At 42.1% G+C, this 20,529-nt stretch overlaps 1 long non-coding RNA gene across 1 annotated transcript; it reads right to left on the bottom strand.

Moving 5' to 3' along the window:
* Window positions 1-15,738: 15,738 nt before the first annotated feature.
* Window positions 15,739-18,660, bottom strand: LOC112577306. Its single transcript, XR_003102038.1, has 2 exons — window positions 17,694-18,660; window positions 15,739-17,528 (listed from the first exon to the last, which is right to left on the bottom strand). It is a non-coding gene; the product is annotated as an uncharacterized LOC112577306 (long non-coding RNA).
* Window positions 18,661-20,529: the final 1,869 nt, after the last annotated feature.

Genomic DNA, 20,529 nt, shown 5'->3' with positions numbered 1-20,529 from the left:
CCTTAATGAACGGTGCCTTTAGTGAACCAGATAATATCCTACAGGTATGGCTTACGCCGTCCCGTGCAGTAGGGTTGTACAAATGTTGTTTTACTAAGAATGTTTAGTATAAAATGACTTATTTTTCCGCAAATAAAACACCCTTGCTCCAGCTTTAGGACAGCATTTGCTCTCACTCTTGCACGTGTCTTGTTCCTGTTCTACCGACTTATGAACTGTAAATGGGGGTCGAGGGATCAAAGGTGAGCTGCTTTACTGCGCATGTACGTCTGACGCAAGGTAAGCCCCAGTTACTCGCGTATCGCAGACGTACGTACCATCGCCTCCCCCCTCGACTCGAAACATTTGTGTCTCGCCTTGTGCTAGTCTCAGTATCGTTACTAAAAATACAGACTTTGCAGACTATCGCTGCTCCTCGACCTGAGTGTGCATAGGTCATTAACGTGACCCACTGAGCCTTGAAGGTCAAGAAAAAGTCGGACCGTTTTGGTGACGTAAGCTCAGGTGTAGATTATATTATTATTATGTAGGTCAACAGTACTTGATCTTTGTCGTGTTTGACATCGTGGAGCTCCGAGGGAAAGGGAGAAGACTTTTAGTTAATTATGGAACTTTTGGAAATAGATGCTCACTCCCCCATCCTCCCTGTCGCTCTTTCTCCCCATATAGGTGTGTGTGACTCACGAATCCAGTTGTATGGTTCAATGGCCTAACAATAAAGAATTTGAGTCTTGAGTCTGTGTGTGGGTGTGTCAGTGGGTGGGCGTGGCATGATCGTTGTAATATATCAGTTAATTTAGCCTAGATTCCCATCTCCAGACTACAAGAGCACTTTTCTGCTTGTTCTGTCAGCTTGCTACAGAATTTTTCTCGTTTGTCCGTATTGTTCTCTCCACAAACTTCAGGTTATAAATTCCGTGGTTCTCTCTCTCACACACACACCACTATATCTAATTCCTATGTCCTGACTTGAAATGATCTAATAATAGTCGATGTCCAACATCAACAAATCTTAATCACAGACCGGAAGTGACGTTGGCTGGAAAACAACATACGCATTCCGCCAGTTCCTTAGCGCAGACATAAAACTGTAAACACCTTAAGCATGAGCCTAAACCTTAATAGAAAATCGGTAAAAGCAAGTCTGTAAATATAGGCCATCCTCCTCAGGTCTTGGCACGACTCCAAGAGCGGAAGAGGGGCATGCCAGGTCGGTCGAGCCGTTGCTGGAGGATGTGTAGAGGCCTACTCTGATCGACGCTTTCCCTTTTGCACTTTTGCACCTTGGCTTTTGTCGTCGACCTCGGCGTTATCATCAGTACCAGCACCTCAATCTTCTTGAGTCAAACATTCCTCAGATATTTATATATACACCCGTATTTTAAAGGGTGGAAAAAGGTCCTATAAACAGTCTGAAAAGATTCCAGTGTGTGTGTTATGAGCTAAAGCTTAAACTGAAATATAGGTTCTGAACTTTCTGATTTGTGATTGTGGAAACAAGCGGAAATATACAGCATGGCATAAACATGGCATGGCACAGTAGGTTAAAAAAAAAAAAGTGGGTGCAGAGTTTAATCTCCTTCAGGTAACCAGGTGAGGCCCAAACCGAGACAGCGCCCTCATTTAGTAGTGCAAGTCACTTCTTGTTCCTGATTAGTGTTCTGTCGGTTGCTCGAGCCTAATCGAGAAAATATCGGTCAACAGTGCTTTGCCCAACCTTTTAAGTTTGGGCTTGCGTAAGCTAATAAAACCACTTACGACAATCTTGACTTAAGGCTTGGGTACGCCAAAGCTTGCAAGCCGTAATCGATAATCACAATAATTGTTGACGATGTCGGCGAGTGTGATCAAGCTCTCATTCTGGATTTTCAAACTCATCCCCTATCCCACAAATAGTTGCCGTTCTAAATTAAAGCTGCAGAAAAATGCATTTTTGCCACAGAAATATAAAGATATGATCGCCATGCCTTTTTTTTGTTCGATTAACGTGTTTGGGAGATGGGAATGCTCAGTTCAAATACACTGCTTTGTGAATAGCAAACAGCTAGTCCATAATATGGTGATGAACTATCAACTAGGTTTTTATTTAACCTCCTTTCCTAGGGGTTGTAAACTCTGTGTTGCGGCCTGATAACAAAGGAAAAGTGTTTATAACGGCCCTCGGTAGCGATTTTAGGTCATGCAGTCAACATACTCTAAATGATACTTCGTTTACATTGAATGTTGATCAGCGCCATATCAGTTGCTGATTTTTCATTCGATCCAAAAATTTCAGTCGAATCATCTTGATTTACAACACCTGTAACATCGTTGGTGTCCGTCGAAAGCGCTGTGACATCATCATACTTCATAACTGAAACGCTTAAAATGTAAATATAATTATTTATCTTGGGTAAACCTGATGGTCATGGCTATTCCTTTATTTGACTTTGTTCCATGAAATTCTATATGACATTGTCAATCAAAGAAGTAGAACGGTGTAAAGTTATAATAATGGTCAGGCCTGACGAGAGGGGGGGACAGAGGGGTCTGGTGTACCCGGGCCCGCGGCTGTCAAGGGGGCCCGGCCTTGGTCAGTGGATTTTTTTTCTTCTTCTCCTTTTCTTTTTCTTTTAAAGAAAGGTCTAAGGACAGAACACCCATGCAAGCATTACACATGCAGAAGTTGAGTTTCAAGTCTGTAGAATTGTAAACATACATTATATACTGGGAAAATAATTTACGATTACAAGTACAAGGGGCCCGGAGAGGTCGTCTGTCCCGGGGCCCGGGCTGGCTCTCGGCGGCCCTGATAATGGTTCTAACTATGCAACAAATACTTAGTGATTTTAGGTGGTCGAAGAAACAATGGCAAAGATTTTTTTTTTGTTTGTTCGTTTTTTACTTTCTTTTGTTGTTGTTTTTTTTTATATATATAGATGCGTGGGCGCGTATTGAAAGTTCCAATTAACGTGTTGCTAACGTTCATGCGGTGTAGACAGGATCACCACGGACGGGTATAGTTGGTTTGCTGTCTGCCGAGACTAACGCTTAGCCTCTTGCGAAGTTCTCCTCTGTATGTCTCAGCGATCCTAAACAATGAATATGACTAAACCGGAAGCTTTGTACACACCTGCCTCGTTTTAGTAGTTAACTGGGGGAAGAAAAATCGTCTGCCAACAGTCTAGTAATACAAGTTCGTGGGATCACCATACACAAACTGCGGCAATAGCGACAGGAAGTCGTCCGCCCCATGAACAAACTCGTCCAAAATCTGGCGCAAACCTGGCCGTTTGGCTCCAGCTCACACCAGTCGTCGATCAATGGGCGTGACGAGGTGGTCGCCCCATGCGATGTTTCCGCTCCGAGAACAAAAGGCTTCGCATGGATGACGCAAGAACGTAGGCAAACGACTGAACCGTCGTAGGGCATCACGTGATGGATAACTGCCGACATCAAAAGTGTTTTGCTAGTGACTTGTCACATTCAAGGCTGTTTTCCAGCACCGTTAATAGCTGCAGTTATTTTATTTTATTGTCTTTGACGTATGAAGCACGAAGCACATAAATGGAAACACGGACGGAAATTCTTGGATGTGTTATTTATAATTTTTATTTCACTGTTTTGCAAAAGGGGAAAACAAGGAGATAAAGTTGTCTGGCTGCTTCTGTTTTTGCTAGCTTCTGTCTCGATTTAGCTAGTCGTGTCTGCTACGCACACAAAGCGACAAGTTTGTAAGAACTTTGAGTCAGTGTTGAAAGCCAGATAAACCTGAGAAGTGTTTTTCTTTGCTGAGCTCTCGGTAATAATGACCCACGTGACCACTCACTGCATTTTTGTTTCTTGAAAATTCATTGAACCAATCAATAAATCGATGAATGAATGAATCGAAGAGTAGTCACGTAAAAATGAGTGAACCAAAGGTAGGTGTAGTGACGATCACTTGTAATATCACGGTCTGGAAGATTATTAGCTTTACTTAGCACCATCAGGTCGACTAGGTGACACCAGCACTGGCTTAATGGTTGGTTTTTATGATTTAAAAAAATGCTTTCACCTAATAGTGATTTTGTACTTTGGGTGATACTCGGAGTAAAGGAAGACTTTCCAGAGAAAACTGTCAACTTAGTGAACAGGTGTCACAGCAGGTGACACAGCAGTTGTCACCTTAGGAGCAAGCATATGACTTCTGCTGCTCCCCTCCCCTCTCCTCCGAAAGCAAAAGCTGAGCGAACCCCAGGTTTGGTTCTGTGGCGATCGAAGACAGCTGGACACTGATGAGGTGACAGCGTAAACAGTAAACAACTCTAAAACGGGCGTGAGTATTGCGTCTCGTGCGATTCAGTACACGGGTGTCAAGCGGGGGCCGCGTGATGCTCCCTGCTGGCGCAACGACAAAGCGTGAGCTGCATGCGACATCAGACGGCAGCGCCTTGTCCATAACAATAATGTTGCATCTCTCTCCCACCCGCACATATTAAAGATACAGCGGAAGGCAACTTTTTAATCTGATGACGGGTAATGCATGTTAATTGATGTAAGGGGTAATGTAACTCCTTATTGCTAGCTAGTTGTTATTATTACTTATCATATAGTTAATAATAAAGAGTAATGAATTACTGCTTACACCGATTAATATAGTTGTCATTTATAGTCAGTTGACATGTCCAGATTTGTGACACTTTTCATCTTTACTGTTTTGTCCCTGATTCCTCTTTGTGTCTTTTATGTTTGTCTTTTGTTTCTTGTCTGCATAGTTGTTTCTCCTTCCGAACATCTTATTATGTCCGTGCCTTCTGCTTGAGAGCACGCTCCTTCGCGAGGGTGGCTATGTGTTAGATAAATCACACGTTGTTGTTGTTGTTGTTGTTGTTCCCGCAAGATATTATTTTTCGAAAATTTTTGTATTCTAGAGATACAAACATGACCACTCATTAAATTAAATCTTAACATGTACTTACATACCCCTAACAAAAAGTGTTTCGAAAATTAGTGCACTCACTTAGACCTTTAATTACACTGACTGGCTGCTGAAACTGTTGTACCATGTTGTGCTGTTAAAATCTTTTACTTGATTCTCAGTTAATAGTCTTCATATTTATTTATTATTTAGATGGCTAGACTGGTGCCTGGGGCCATTTTTTTATCTTTGGTCTGTGATTCTAGCTGCACTCCTGACTGCCTGAACATATACTTGTTTATCTTGAAAGCGACCTGCCGTGTGACTGGGTGCATTGATTTGTTGTTGACCTTAATGTACTGCGGACCTGATTATTTCTCCGTTTTTAAAGCCTGAAAGCCTATGCCATCAAAGTAAAAAGAAGCCACGGACCTGATACATCTTAAGATATCGAAAAAAAATTTTTTTTAATCTCTTGTAAGACTTGGGGCCAAATTTCACTTGCCCATTTCGATGCATGTTCATCAACAGACCAACAAACACACCACAATCATATCAACGAATATGTATCGTGCACCACTCTTATATAAACTCAAAGTTTAGGAAAAGGTAATAATATGCAATTTTTTAAAAATATTAATTAATGACCAGGTTCAAGGTGACAAAGGCAGCTCCCCCCCCCAACCACAGCCACCCTCCTCCTCTTTAGACATATATTTTTCACTGTATGTTAATTCTTTTTCCAGAGATGATGTTTCAAAAGCTATGATTTTCATTGTCATTCATCACCCCTCCATCTCCCGCTGGTATTTATTTTCATGTCTCGTGCGCACTTATAATAAAGTGAAGAGACTGGTAAGCCAGCCTGAACTTGAAAAACACTGAAAACTATGTCATAGTCTATGTAAGTCAACAAAACTGCTCGGGGACAAAGGTCAACTATTGGGGTTAAATCAATATCGTAACACCTTGCTGGTGACTCCATGCCACGTGAGAAGAGAAAGGTTTTGTGAGCTATTTATGCCAACATTTTTGTTCACCATCTTCCACATCGATTGCAACCCTCCTTCTGTGCTGACGTCCCTGTGTGTGACCGGTTATTTTATTGTATCCTGACCGCATTTCCGCCATCTTGATAATCGAACACTTTGCTGCAGCGTTTGTCACACGCGCGGCACCTGATTCTTGCACCTGCAGTGCGACAGGACCCACCATCTGTGTGCAGAAACAACTGCGCACTATAACTGCTAGAGGCCGGGGGCACTAGAGGATGTTGCTCCCAGCTGGTGACAGAAACTAAGGTGACAGTTAATGGCAAGCAGTTGTTTGGTCCCCGCGCAGATAATCCCGCCTACATAAACAGAGCTTAATTGTTTGTCTTCGCCTTGTTTTCTTGGTGCCTGTCGTTGCTTTTTTTTTATATATATAAAAAAGTACTTTCGTTGTTCGCTTGTTTCCTTTGTGAGAAACGACTTTTTTAGATTTTCTTTGTTGTTTCCTTTGTGTTAAATTTCTATTTTAAGCTGTATGACGTGTTCATGTTTTCTCTGTGTGGTATTGCTCTATTAAAAAAATTTTTTTTTCATGCTCTGTTTGTGTTAGTGTGCTAGAGAGAGCGAGAAGGTTATAATTTTAATTACAGTAAATAATTTGCAAACGACATTTGATGCCTACCGATAGTGTATGCACATGCGCCTGCGTGTATGTAAAGCGCCAGGAGCCCTCTTGATTGGTAGGGAAAGGTGTTTTAAGATAATTAATTATTTATATAGATTATTTTACAAATAAAGAAAATTAAAATATAGTTTTTTCAAGGAAACATTTCAAGGAAACATTTAAGAGCGTAGCACTTATCCATCCATTGATCCAGAGCCTAACAGCTTCAAGTTAATCACTTCTCGTTAGTTGTGGCGACTGAAAGGACAATGAACTGGACAGGGTGTGTGGAGGTAAATGGCGGCGAAGTCGTTGCTGACGTAAACAGCGGAAACGGTGGGCGAAAGGAGGTCGCCATTTACAGGAGGTAAAACTGAGACAGCCGGCACTGTCTGAGACCTGTCTGGCTTCTTGCTTGCAAGTAAGTGCTCTTGAGCTTTGCGTGGTGAGGTCAGGCTCAAAGCACAGTAGAGAGTGTGGAACGGTGAGCGCGCGCTCACATACACACATTCTTTTTCTCTCTCTCTCTCTGATGAACACATAATGCCTGACCCAGACGCAACAAACGCCATGAACAGATCACAAACGTACATCAGTGCCAACATTTTAAAAACACACAATCTCACTTCTGATTGAAGAAAGTTGGCATTCAGAGTGTTTGCGAGCGTTTTTCATACATATTTGCTGAACACAGTAAAGAAAACTATTAATACCCTGTGAAAGAATCTGGAACGCGCGTCTGTAATTAAAAATCCTCTTAAAGAAGAGGAAAACAAGATTTTCATCTGATTTATTATGTTGAGAATAAATTTAATTATGTTCTGATGCATTGAATGATGTACAAGCCTATTTACGAGATCATGAGATTGCTCAATGCTTAATTTCATCACTAAATATTTACACTGGGTGTTCACTGGAAGTGTTGCTGGTGACATTGTAATAAACGCCAAGAATACACGTGGAGCTGGTGATATTGTAATAATTAATCGCCAAGAATACATGTGGAGTTGTGACATTGTAATCATCACCAAGAATACACGTGGAGCCAGAATCAAAATGCGCAGTTCACCTGGCAGAGCGATGGGGCATCGCGGTAAGAAGAAAATTCTACATTCTATTATAGAACAAGTTTGTAAACAAGTACCTCTACGTGACACTACCATGTTTCTCATTCTTCCATCCCTTCTCTTACCACCACCCCGGCCACACCCTATTCTTATCTCCAAATTTCTCGTCAACCGCCATGACTGCTCATTACCGTACACCACACTTCTTGACATTACACCGAGTCTTTAAGGTCAAGGATCGATGGGCAATGTTTTGCATCCTTGTCGTGCACTGATGGAAGAAATATATAGCCTGCTGAACGGATGCGTCAGTGTTTACAATTTTGCTGTAGATCACCTTGATTTTCTTTTTAAGTAAATAATAATAAAGAAATAAATGTACGCATGCTGAAGAACAAAGGGGTGTCTGCACGCCCTACCAGAAGGGACATCATTTTGGGTGATAGCTTTGGTGGCCGCAACAAGATATATTGTCTACACGGCCAAAGAGATTAAACAAAGCACGTCAGCACGTCCTCCCCACCTTACTGCACTTAAAACAGGGAGGAGAGAGTTGGAAGGCTGCCTGGCAGGAAAATGGTCTGCGTAATTTTCGATATCTCTGATCCCAGTAAGAAGGAGAGGCGTTCATGTTACTTAAGTCGCAATAGGACAGCAACAAACCTCTTTTCCATCGCCGGCAGCGTGGCTGTTGTCGGGAAAGCCAGCACAAATACGATGTGGGTCAGATGGTGGTGTTGCTGTGGGTTGTAGGTGTTTTACTGATAAATGTTTATCTGAAGGCTGGATAATGATATAAAACGGCGACGATGACACGCGCACGCATATTCACATCACTTTCTTTTAAAAAGACAAAGTAAAAAAAAATATACAAGTCTGGGGGGAAATGCCAGTGATTCATCATTTTAATTTTTTTCCTCGGTTCCTTTGTCGTTAGACGGCACAAACACTGACGCATAGAGAAGGGGTAGTTCTTGCCAATCCCTTCGCCTTGTCAGTTCCGGATCCTGTTATTCGAGGAAACGAACTCTACTGAGGGAATGTAATAAATGATTATGAAAAAAATCATACTCAAAAACAATATTCTACTTCCTACTGGTACGCTCAAAATAAAACAAACCTCTTCCGAAGTCGGCTGCGCAGTTTCCTTTAGAAAAGCTGAACCTGTCTCAAGGTGAAATAAATATGTCTAGGTGAGCACGCGCGTTTATTTGTAGATATATGTGTGTAAGAGAGGCAGACAAAATTTTATTAATGAAATGTTTTTACCACAAATCTTTGTACGCTTGGGTATGTCAGAAAATGCGTGTGTGTTTGTCTGTTTTGTGGATGCTTGAGCACCTATCCAACCGCATTTGCATGTCGTGCATTTATTTGCATGTTCGTGTCACTATGTCGGTCTCTATATGTGCCTTTATCGGTGTGTATATATGCTTCGGTGTCCCCTCACTTGAACTGCAGCGGAGCAGGTGCCATTTGAATGTAAACAATCAATGTTGACGATGTGTTGACATCTCGTTGCAATGCCGCATACATCGCCCCTGTAGGTCGTGCTCCCAGTCTCGTCACGTGACCCCTCTCCCGGCCGTTGATCTACATACACTGCAATCTGTGTTGTCGTTCTGTTTACACTCCCGACCTCCTGACGCCCCTGACATCCTATTGCAGCATGGTATAAATATATTAAAAAAAGAAGCCTGGTGCTACTCTCGCCTGGAGACGAACCAAAACAACGCCGACCTGTTTGCTGAGTGTGTTCGCACTTTAGCAAAGTGCGCGGTCACGGACTGCCAGACTGGAGCTGACGAGGCGTGGCCGTGCAGTCAGTCCGTTCGATGACGCGTCTAACGACTGTCTTGCACGCGCCAGCAGCATCTTTTGCAGTCTGTGTGACCTTTTAGCTGAGCTCAAAAGTAAACAGGAAATGGGCATGACTAGATCCATGGGCGCAGTGCAGTGAGCTCTTTTCTGGCGATGTTACAATAAGACCACAGTTTGCGAACCTGACACGTAATGGGTCTACGTTCCAACGATAATTATGAAAAGAGTGTGTGTGGTGAGGAAGGGGAAGGATGTCACAATAACGACGACGACGATGCTGATGATAAGATGCAGATGGAAGTATTAGTAAAAATTGTCGGTAAGATTTGGTCTGATCCACGACTATCGTCAACAGCACGTGACAAGTTGTATAAATAACTAGTACTCCGTATTGCTATAAACATTTGCGGGTTTTGTCACGTCGTCGAGAAAATCCATCGGCAGACATATTTTTTTAACAGTGTCTTTTGTCTTTATTGTAATGTGCGTTTGACGGAATCTCTTATTATACCTTCCTAACATACACATTAAAGGACACGTGGTGGTTACGCAGGTAAAAATCAATCAATCGGTAAAGGCTGACGGCACTGCTGGCTCACGCTGGTGCAGCACTTGTGAAACGAAGCAGCAAGCCCGCGAGATGGAAAAAAACGAGATTACAGTCCCGAAGGAGGCACGGGAAAGGGAGGATCGAGGTGACTGCAAATGAGCGTGACGCACACGTACGTCACCGTGCCCCAAATGCAGTGTGCGTTACAGGCCAACGATCGAACAGCTATATCGAGTTCAAGCTCGCCCCAAAGACATAATTAAAATGTTAGTTTTTCCCTCCGACTGTACAATCGCTTATCTAGATTTTTGCTGATGTTTAATGATGTTCGCACCCAAGTAGAACTGTCATCTGAACTCTTCTCCAAAAGAGATTAAAAATGTGTTTACATTGTCCTTAATGTTCCATCGTCTGTTGACCTCTCCCACTATTCCCATTTGCTTGTATGTTTTTTGTTTTGTTTTTGTTGTTTTTTTTGCCACTCCTATATTTGCAGTCGCCTCTACACAAAGTTGCTACATATAATCAGCATTTAATATTTCAACACGATTTAATATTATATTTCCTATTATTCTGGTGTATCTTGGGTCAGCTACACAGTCTGATTGAATAGCTATTTATAGTATAAGCGGATACAAAAAAGGCAAATATAAATATATCTGCAGAACATGTGCCCCAACCTGTGGAGCACGTGACGTGGAATGCGGCTTTAGTCTGTCAACAAAAGACGGAGACAAAATCGATGGAAAATGGCTGCCTTGTCGTGCGGTCCCGTCCGAGCCACGGATTGGTCGGTTCCAGTCTCGTGATCCAGACGGCTCACGAGTGTGATTCACAGTTCACGGATCATTATGTTATAGGTTAGATTGCTTGTGCTAGACTGAAGTGGACAGTGTAGGGTAGTGTGTCTTATTGAACAAAGCGACATGTTGTTTAGTCAAAGTTCAAGGCACATCCTTAATTGTTCGTTGTGTTGGCCTTATGAGGGTTTACAGTTCATGATTGTTTTTGTTTTTTTTTTTAATACAGTTTTCAGTGCTGTACGTCTTCCTCTGTTTTCGGACAAAGTTGCCTAACATGCATACACATAATTATGCATGTTCGCGCCTGAAGAGGGAAGAAAAGCTCAACAGTTAGGACGATGGACCAACGTGAACAAATGGAGGGACTGATGGATATTTTGTGTATATACAGCCAATTACTAATTATACACTTCACTGCCTATACAAACAAACAGATGGAGTAAGATAAAGTGGCTCGTGGGGTTTGTTTTGGCGGAAAACAAACTGTATATACGTCATCTAAGGCGCCGCTTAATCCTTAAATCCTCTACAACACGTCTGATGACATGATGATTTGGTATGTGCGGACCTCTCTCCCTCTCTCACAGAGTACAGAGCGCTTTTATTTGTGCTCTTACGCACGCACCTGCATAATTGTGTAGAGAGAAAAAGACAAAGGAAGAAAGGATTAGGGCGAGACAGAGTCGACAGTTTTACCTGGAGCAAACACCCATTTGTAGCCAACAACACACATCAAAAACTAAAGCTAGTTTTCCTAGTTTGCGCGTTAACGAAAACATTGGCATGTTAGCTATGAAAGCAAGTCGATCCCCTTCACTCTCCCTCTACATTAAAAGCTTCTTAGCTCTAATCTCGCATTACGGGTATTTTGAGCTCCCGGCGATTTCCTCTAACAAAATCCTGTCTGTCGGCCCTGGAGTCCTACTCGTCCCCCTGTAATGAACAACAATTGATTACCGGCTAGAGACGGGAACGGGCGACAGGTGTGTCGACGTCACTGGTGCTATAGGCTGAGGGTTTGGTAACCAAAATACACACAAACCACGCGCTCGCACACACCACCACCACCACCACCACCACCACCACCACCACCACCACCACCACCACCACCACCACCACCACCACCACCACCATTATGATAAGTAGAGCTAGTGTGTAGCCGTGGGGGGTGGGGGTGATTGGTGAAGATGTGGGTACCACCGCACATAATAGCTAAGACCACCATATCTGCTGACATAAAGCTGAAAGACATAATCATACACATTATTCATGCCTATTCACTATCAGAAACATATTTCTCAGTGTGGGTGTGTGACGCACGCTTTTACAATCGATGACAAAGGCAGGTATTCCATTTCGTAGTAGTGGTTGTTGATGATATGTGTAGCTTCTTCTACATCTCTCATGTAAAATGGTATTTTGCAGACAACAAAATAGATCATAATATGTACCACAAGGTGTTAAAAATAGAACTGATCCATCACTTATGTACATCCGGCCCTTAGCATGGCTACCCTCTCTCCCTTTTTTGTTTGTTAATTATGCTGGTGCTTGTTATGTATAATATATATACAATATATAACAATATGTTACAGAAAGAACAAGATATGAGAACTATATATTATTTAGTTTCAAAACTCTTCGAGCCTGTGCCATACACAAGGACGCCGTCTACAACCGGTTGTGTATAACGTCAGCTGCTTTGTTGTTTGTTTGTGTTTTACACCGTGCCACCAACTATATATATATACGCTTTATCACGACCGGGTGTCGGCTGCGCTACGTAAGACAGTATAATAGCCCTTGTTGTGTGGAAACCAATATAGATCCTCGTACCATGGATGTGCTCCATTTGCTTGGTCATATGAGTCTCTTTAGCACATGAACTGAGGACAAGTCATAAGGGAGTAAGAGCGTATAGCAGGAACGTTGCTTGTTGCTGTCAACAACTCAGGCTGCTTGATATAATTACTGTTTAATAAAGGAGTACTTTCATCCTCTAGTCATCGATCAATTTTTTTCTCCATCTCTTAATACACGTAATAATAATAATTGCAAAATTTGTAAAGCTGTAATAGCTGTATCTCCCCCACCGCCAACATACACCAACAGAGAGAAACAACGTACAGAGAAATACACCAAATTACGAAAATTCTTCACGTTTATTTCTGTAAACAAAGAAAATGTAGAACATTATCTTAACTGGATCAATGCACTAAAAGACAACAACAAAAGCAATTAAGACTGAACTATAAGCATCCACTTCATTATGTACAGTCAATGTGGCTTTGTTTCAAACAATGAATGTATATTTTGAAGTAGGAAATAGTATGTGAATGCTATTCAGGATAATCAGAAAGAAAAAAACATAATTATTCCTACAGGTTCAACGTGTAATCTGCTCTAGAAGCACGGTGGTGTGGAGAAAAAGTCCAACACTCCGATCGTTTGACCCCTCATTGACCTCCCACCTCCATCAGAAAAAATGACGGTTCATCGTTGGGTCGTTGGCCGTTTAAAACGCAGTTTGTAAATAAGCGTTATTTCTGTGCTGGTGCAGGAATTATCGTGACTGTTCGATCTTCACTTATGTATGACACACTCTTGACAAAACCACATCCCCAGTGTCAGGTCCGTTTAAAAGTTCAATTTAGCCTAATCATTCTTAAACCGAATAAGAGTATAATTAAATAAATGTCTTTACTATTATAATGTCGACACTGGGCTATATTCTTTACTTGCTGTCGTTTGGAAGACAGTATAGCTGGCTATACTACCAGTTCCCCTGGCCATTTTGATGAGACTATATAGTTTTACAACTTCTGAGATCTTGGTCTGTCAGGCGTGATTCCTAAAGTGAAAAGAAAGAAGAGATATGAGCGTAGTGACAAAGCATCTAAAAGATATACATGTTGAACTAGGGTACTGCGCGCTGGTTTTCCCCATCCCGAGAGTCATTTTGTGGGACTTGCTATATAGCGCTGAAGTATAGATCGAGCAATGCCCGAAGCACGCGCACGACAGATTGTTTTCAGTTTTCGTTTTTCGCATCTTTCAGACACATTTTGAATTTCGTAAACATGTATTTACACTGACGGCGAAGTGATATGGGCATGTGGTATTGGTGATGATGTAATACACCAGTCCGACTTGTTGATGTTGACATTTCGTTTCATACGCAGTTAAATACGTCTTATAGGTGGCAGTGAACTCGAAAGGAAAACAAGACATGTTTATACTGTTGTGATGGTAGTGTTGCTGCATAATGACACGATTCTCCAGTCGGATTTTTCCCTCTTGAGGACTTAAGTCAGTTTCTCAGAATAGTATTGCTCCCGCGTTGTCAACAGACGCACCCACTGACACAGCGGTACAGCGGTCTACGCACCTCGATGTACCGCCCAGACAACAAGTAAACAAAGGATGCTTGCCCCATGTATTCATACGCGATCCAGCCAATCACAGCAGGCGCCGGCAGTCAACACAAGCACGCGAGCCTCGCATGATCATGGCTGCGCCAGTTGTTTATATTTTTTTAAACCGAAAATTCAGTCTATATTTAAGAAAACAGGTGTTGATTTGTTTTTTGTTAAAACTTTATATTTTTGTTTTAGTCAAGCTGAGTTTCTTCTTCTTATGTACTTTCACTCCTTCGGCTTATTCCGGTTAGCACTATTTCTTTAGCGGAGGAATTTTCGCGCCGAAAGAGGCGAGCGAGACAAAGTGTAAACATGCTTTCATTCAGCAGGCCGCCGTGAGCGTGGATGCAGCGTTGATTTGGCTGTGCCGCTTCGATACCAAACCTATCGCAATGCCTGTTCTTTTCGGCGATTACAAACAAACAGACACGAGAGCTGCTACGGACTATGAAGTGGACGCATTGGTTGAGCAAGTTCGGGAAAGACTTTGTCTCAAAAGCCGCGAGAAAGTAAACGCGGTCCGACAGTCGCCATACAGCCAGTTTTCCTCTGGTGCTGTTCATCGGCGAAAGGGCGTGTCGTGTGTTTTGTGTACAAAATGCCGGTCTCACAGGACTGCCCCTACCGGCAGAGATATTTGTGTTTACTCCGGTTGTGCTTGTTCCAGAGATCCGGAAAACCCGAACATGCTTCTGAAAAAGCTTCTGGCTGAACAGCGACTTATTCAAGAGGCAGTCAGACGTATTCAAGCTTTTCGTCAATATGGCGACGGTCAGTCGGCAACCTGTCTGGAACCGCCCTCGCCTGGTTGTGATCGCGAAAACTCTACTGATTCATCAGACTGCAGTGCGTTTTCCAGCACAAGTGATTTGTAAACATTATTTCGCTGCAGCACCAAGACGTGTGTATTTTTTCGTGATCGACGGGTCTTATGGAGCTCGTCGTGGTGAACTCGAATAACTTGATTGCTGTAAATCTTTTTACCAAGGACCTTCATCTCTAGATTCTCTTTGTGCTGGTCAAAGACTATCTACATGGAGAGTTGTACATTGTAAAATAGGCCGGGCTGTGTTAAAAAATCCCGCAGGGCTAGACGATGACCCGGATCTAGCAGTCCTGATATCTGGGACAGTGCGATACTCGAAACTGAGCGAGCTTTAGCTCGAACACTGCCTGCTAACTCATCCACGTCAGTGTCGACTGCCTGTTCAAACCGGGCCATACTATGGCTTCTGTGAATGCGACTATTTATATTGAAACACTGCCAACTACGAAACTTTGCCACTCAGTTAATGTTAAACGCGTTTCATCACACTGGTTTTGTTCTCATGTTCATCAGATCTCTTGACTTGGCTGAGACAGATTCGGAATGCTGTGAATTAGGTTTGTCTAATTTTTCACTACGCTATAGACGTATCATGGCCTATCACTATCAGATTCAGGCTATGGTATCATCGTTTATGATAGTATGAATTATTCTTTGATGGTATGTTTGTTTCTGGCAGCATTCTGTTGACATTATTTGTTTGAATGTGCTTTTGAGGCTGGACATTTGTTTACAACAGTCTTCAATCACAAGGAAGAGTTGTGCAAGTTTGATTGTTGGCTAACACGATGATATGACTGTGTGAGTTTTCTTTAATGTGAAGTACTTGTCATTTTCAAAACTCTGCAGAGCCACACCTGTGATTGATATATCATTTCCACCTAACTGTAAAATAAGTGTTGCAGCTAACATGAAATGCCCACATTCTTTGGACAAGATTTAACAAATTGTCATCATAACGGGTACACAACTTAGTATAGTTATAACATTGTCTAAACTGGATCATTGCAACTGTTAACACAGTGACTATTTCATGTGTAGTACCATAAATTATACAGCAAGTGTATTTCTTTGGATGAGCGAATATCTGAGATTTGGCAGAATCTTTCACAGTTTTGCATTTGTTCATTTTTTATCATTTTTCTTTGATGAATGGAGTGTTAGTGTACCAACAACTTCCTTACTCCCACTTCAGCCCTAGAACAAGTGTGACATTGATGAGCAAATTGTTTTGTGGTTCCAATGAAGTTGATGTGAGTTTTGTATGAATGACATCAATGCATGCGAAAAAGAATTGGCAGCTTGCATGATTGTATATATTATTTGCTTGTTATGGAGTTTGTTATATCAAGAAAAGAAAGTTAATACAAAATTAAAAATTTGAGAATCAATCTCATTCTTGGCAATCACGTTTATGAGAGAGGTATAGACTTGCAATCCTTTGTTAGATTTTATTCTCTGGCATTTAGGATATCTCAATAGTATTAATAGTCTTTCATGTTTTCACACATGCTTAATTACAGACTTTATACTCATCTAACTAAATATTTCATGCATATTTATGCATACATGAATGCAGGCAGGCAAGTAAAAACTGAGCTACTGAAATATTTGGAAGACTTCTTGTCCTTATATGAGCAGCTTTAGTTCTGTTGCCTGTAGATAAATATACATGCATTGCCTAAAGTTCCCAGAAAGTTATCTTTAAAAAATGAGGGCTTTTTTTGGGGGGGGAGGGGAGAAATGTTGACAATATTTGCATCCACATGCTTCCTTTTTTGTTCAGAACAAATTTTTATTCTGGGACTTGAACCATCTCTTAGTTTGCTTCCTAACATAAATGATATCGTGAACAACAGTTTTCTTTTCATCAAATCTGCTGCTGTAAATATTATTCAAATAAAGGTCAATCTAATCATATAAGTTCCCATCACAATCTCTCTTTCACAAAGTCATACAAAATATGTAAAGTATATTAAGTAAAACAAGCCTTATGTACAAGCCATGCGTTGTTCAAATGCAGTTTCTGCTAGACCACTTTAAAATGTTATCAAGAAGCGGACAAACTTCCTGGTTAATCATTTAGAAATGTTCATGAGGGACTGTTACTACATATTTTAAATCCTTTGGGGGGGGGGGTGGATAACTATAAGAATATGTATTAAGGCTACTGAATAACATAAGTTTTCTTGAGACCGTGTTGTAAACCACACAGAAAAATCAGACATCTCATTATATAAACTGTGTTCAGACTTCCCTCAGCATTACAGTGGGAAATAGTTCGGCATGGATGCGCAGTGATCTTATCAGAAGCTTCTTATCCTCTCGAAATATTCGTGGTGTATTTAGCTGCGAGAGGAGATCTGACATCGTGAACACGTCAGGCCTGTACCACTGCATTGTTCACCGATTTTTTTTTTTTAAACAAAGAGGTCGCGCGGAGGGTATTGGGGTTCAGGTCGGCAGACGCACCGCAGCTAAATGTAGGTCAGTGTGTCGGCGGACGGCTGCGAAAAGAAAGATAAGCAGACATAACCTGCTGTGGGACATAAGCTGTTGCTAGCAGCACACAACATAGCAGGCAGTAAAATCACTGCTATTCAAACTAGTTTCAGATCAGTGGTGTGGATATCTTTAAAACAAAAATTGAAAGGGTGGGTACATATAGTGACCTTTACGGTTAAAGATGATGCAGGCGGAATCGATGCAGCGGATCTATATATAGCCGGCAAAGCCTGGTATTAGGTTGTAGATGCCAGCGTCCGGGGAAGTGAAATGCTGTTCTGAAAGAAGACAGTCCCAAGTATGCCTTTTTAAAGTAACCATTATGATCTTGTCCCCATATGTGGTTACTTTATGGATACGATAGTAAGATAGTTGCACAAGAATAAAACAGAGCTAGTAAAGACTCAGAGGGAGAGTTCCCTTTATTATCTCCACAATGTATGTGGCCATGAGAGAACACACTTCCTTATCAAAGTCTTTACTTTTCTTCGTATTATGATACGCTTGCTGATAGTGAAGCGGAATCCGACAATATAGTCTAATCAGATGAATCTGAAGGCATGTAATTACCGAGTGTAGTGGGCTGGTTTGGCCAAAGTGCTTCCACCAAGCGGCTGTTTCGCACCATAAGGGGAGACAGGAGAAACCCCCCAGCAGCCAACCCAGTGAACAGGTGTCATATACACTCTCCCTTGGCCTCAGCAGTATGGGACGCCAAGAGAGGAATTTTCTATAATTTTCTCTATAGCTATAGAATGCAACCCAGCCTTACCCTCTCGTCGAAAACATTATAACCACATTCCCCTGTTGTCATTCGGTCTCTACCCACCCCTCTTTGTGCTCGCTCTGTATCTGGAGTAACCCGGCCTTGACCACTGCTGGACCCACCACTCACCGACCTTCCCCCCAACCACCATAACCTTGGTAGCAGGGTTGGTCAGCGAGGGCCTTGCAGTAGTTGCAGACCCATCCCTTTACTCAGCTATAGTTAGCGAGTTCACCGGAAGGTCAACCACGCAGCCCAGAGTCACTCAGCGAACGCGTGTGTAGTAGGCCCTCTACCTCTATTATGGATAGAGTTGCATACATTTACACTTCCTGCAAATAACAGCGGAGGTCTATCCACTTCTATCCTAATAGATTTATATAGCATCTAAATAATAACTAATCATATAAATCACATAACATCGAGTTTATTAATACACAGTTTATACCCTTCTGCGATCAAATGCTAATTTTAGCTATGAAATGTTTTCTTCGGGGGGGGGGGGGGACAAAGCAGCTAAAGGTGTTAGAGAATGTTACATCATCTTTGAGAGCAAGTCATCTTATTATCGCATGCCTCCCTGCCCGACTGTTTTCGTTATTGATTACATATATAGTAGTCTCTAGAGTGGAACGTCCAAACTGTCGGAACTTTGACGGTTGTACAGACGACATATGGATGGGGAAATTTGTCACAAAACATTTTGCCAAGACAATTACTGTGAAAATGAACTATTAATTATGAACAATATTATTTCAATAGAATAATTTTCTTGTAAATTTTAAATGTACAGATTACATTGTTCGAGGAAGGCATTGTACTACACAAACAAGGGAGCGGATGTTTACTTCATAATGCGACAATATGTGCAGACAAAATAGACACTCCCAGTCACGGATAGCATGAATATAACGGTTATGGCGGACAGACGACGAAAACGTGTAACCTTATGCAAAACAAGTTGAACTTGGGGTTTGTTTGCAGTGAAAAATGGAGAGGCAAACAAAGAAAATAAAAGAGGCTCATTTGACATCAAGCCGGAAGTCGGCCCTTCGTGTTGACGTCGCTCGCTCTGCACGTGGTCATCCGGGTCACGCTCGTACGTATCGCCTAGGCAACGCAGGCCTGGAGTTCACTGACCTTGCAGCTCGGCTGACATGAATGCGCACGCACTGGCTTGGCTCCGCGCCAAGGTCGCAGACAAAGGGCCGTAGTACTACAGCTTGTGGGCGAACAAGCACACAAGCACTACGTCCACGCGTCAGATTGATCGCGTTGTTTTCCAGCCTTACAATTCGACGTTCAGTTTATACTTGCTGATCTATGTTCAAGTAACCCCAAAACATATATAGACCTGTGGATCAAGGACCACTCCTATCATGTGCAACATTGTATGCTGTGTACCAGTCGACGGCTGTTGCGCAGCCGTGTAGCAGGTACGTGTGTACCACCATGGATGTGTATAGGTGGATTGCTGTCTGTCTGCCAAGACCAAGGCTTAGCCACTTGTTGTTAGTCTCGGCGAGCCTAAACAAAGAATGTGACTAAACCGGAAGCTTTGAAGTATCATGCCACGTTTTAGTAGTTAATTGAAAAAAAAAATCGTCTGCCAGCAGTCCGGTAATAAAAGTTCGTGGTACCACTGACATGCTCGCCATCGACAGTGGAAAAGATAGGAAAAGGCCGACTCATTTTCTTGACATCACCTTTTAACGCAAAAATATTTTATTTGAACCTAATCGGCTATAGGTAAACAATCCCGGTCATCTTTTACGAAGTCGTTGTCTGGTATTTCACATTACTATCAGTCCAGGCGCGGTGGAGGAGGATTATGGCCTTATTGCATTGCTGTTTGCATACATGGGTCTAATGTTTTGTCGGGCACCGTAATCTTTGAGAAAGATTGCGTCAGTCCCTTCCTGGACCCGAACTGTGTATTGCGGATGTATGTATTCTCTTTGTAACGAGCACGCCACTCCTGGGGCCGGTTGTACATTTAGCTTCTCGACTTAGGAATGCAACTGCCGCTCTCCATCCAAACAGGCATCCCTGTCGAAACTAAGCTTACAAACAATGGGAACCCTTTAAGTTATGTAAGCAAATAAAGTGATGTAATCTATTCGATAATCCCTTTAAGTTATGTAAGCAAGATGAAGCAATTTAATCAATTAGTCATTGTTTCCACATGCGCAATGACCTCGCAACCGCTTTAATTCAGTTAGTACGACCTGCGGGGA

This window comes from Pomacea canaliculata, linkage group LG12, assembly GCF_003073045.1.
Source record: "Pomacea canaliculata isolate SZHN2017 linkage group LG12, ASM307304v1, whole genome shotgun sequence".
Lineage (NCBI taxonomy): Eukaryota > Metazoa > Mollusca > Gastropoda > Architaenioglossa > Ampullariidae > Pomacea > Pomacea canaliculata.
This window is presented reverse-complemented; position numbering and strand designations above follow the sequence as displayed.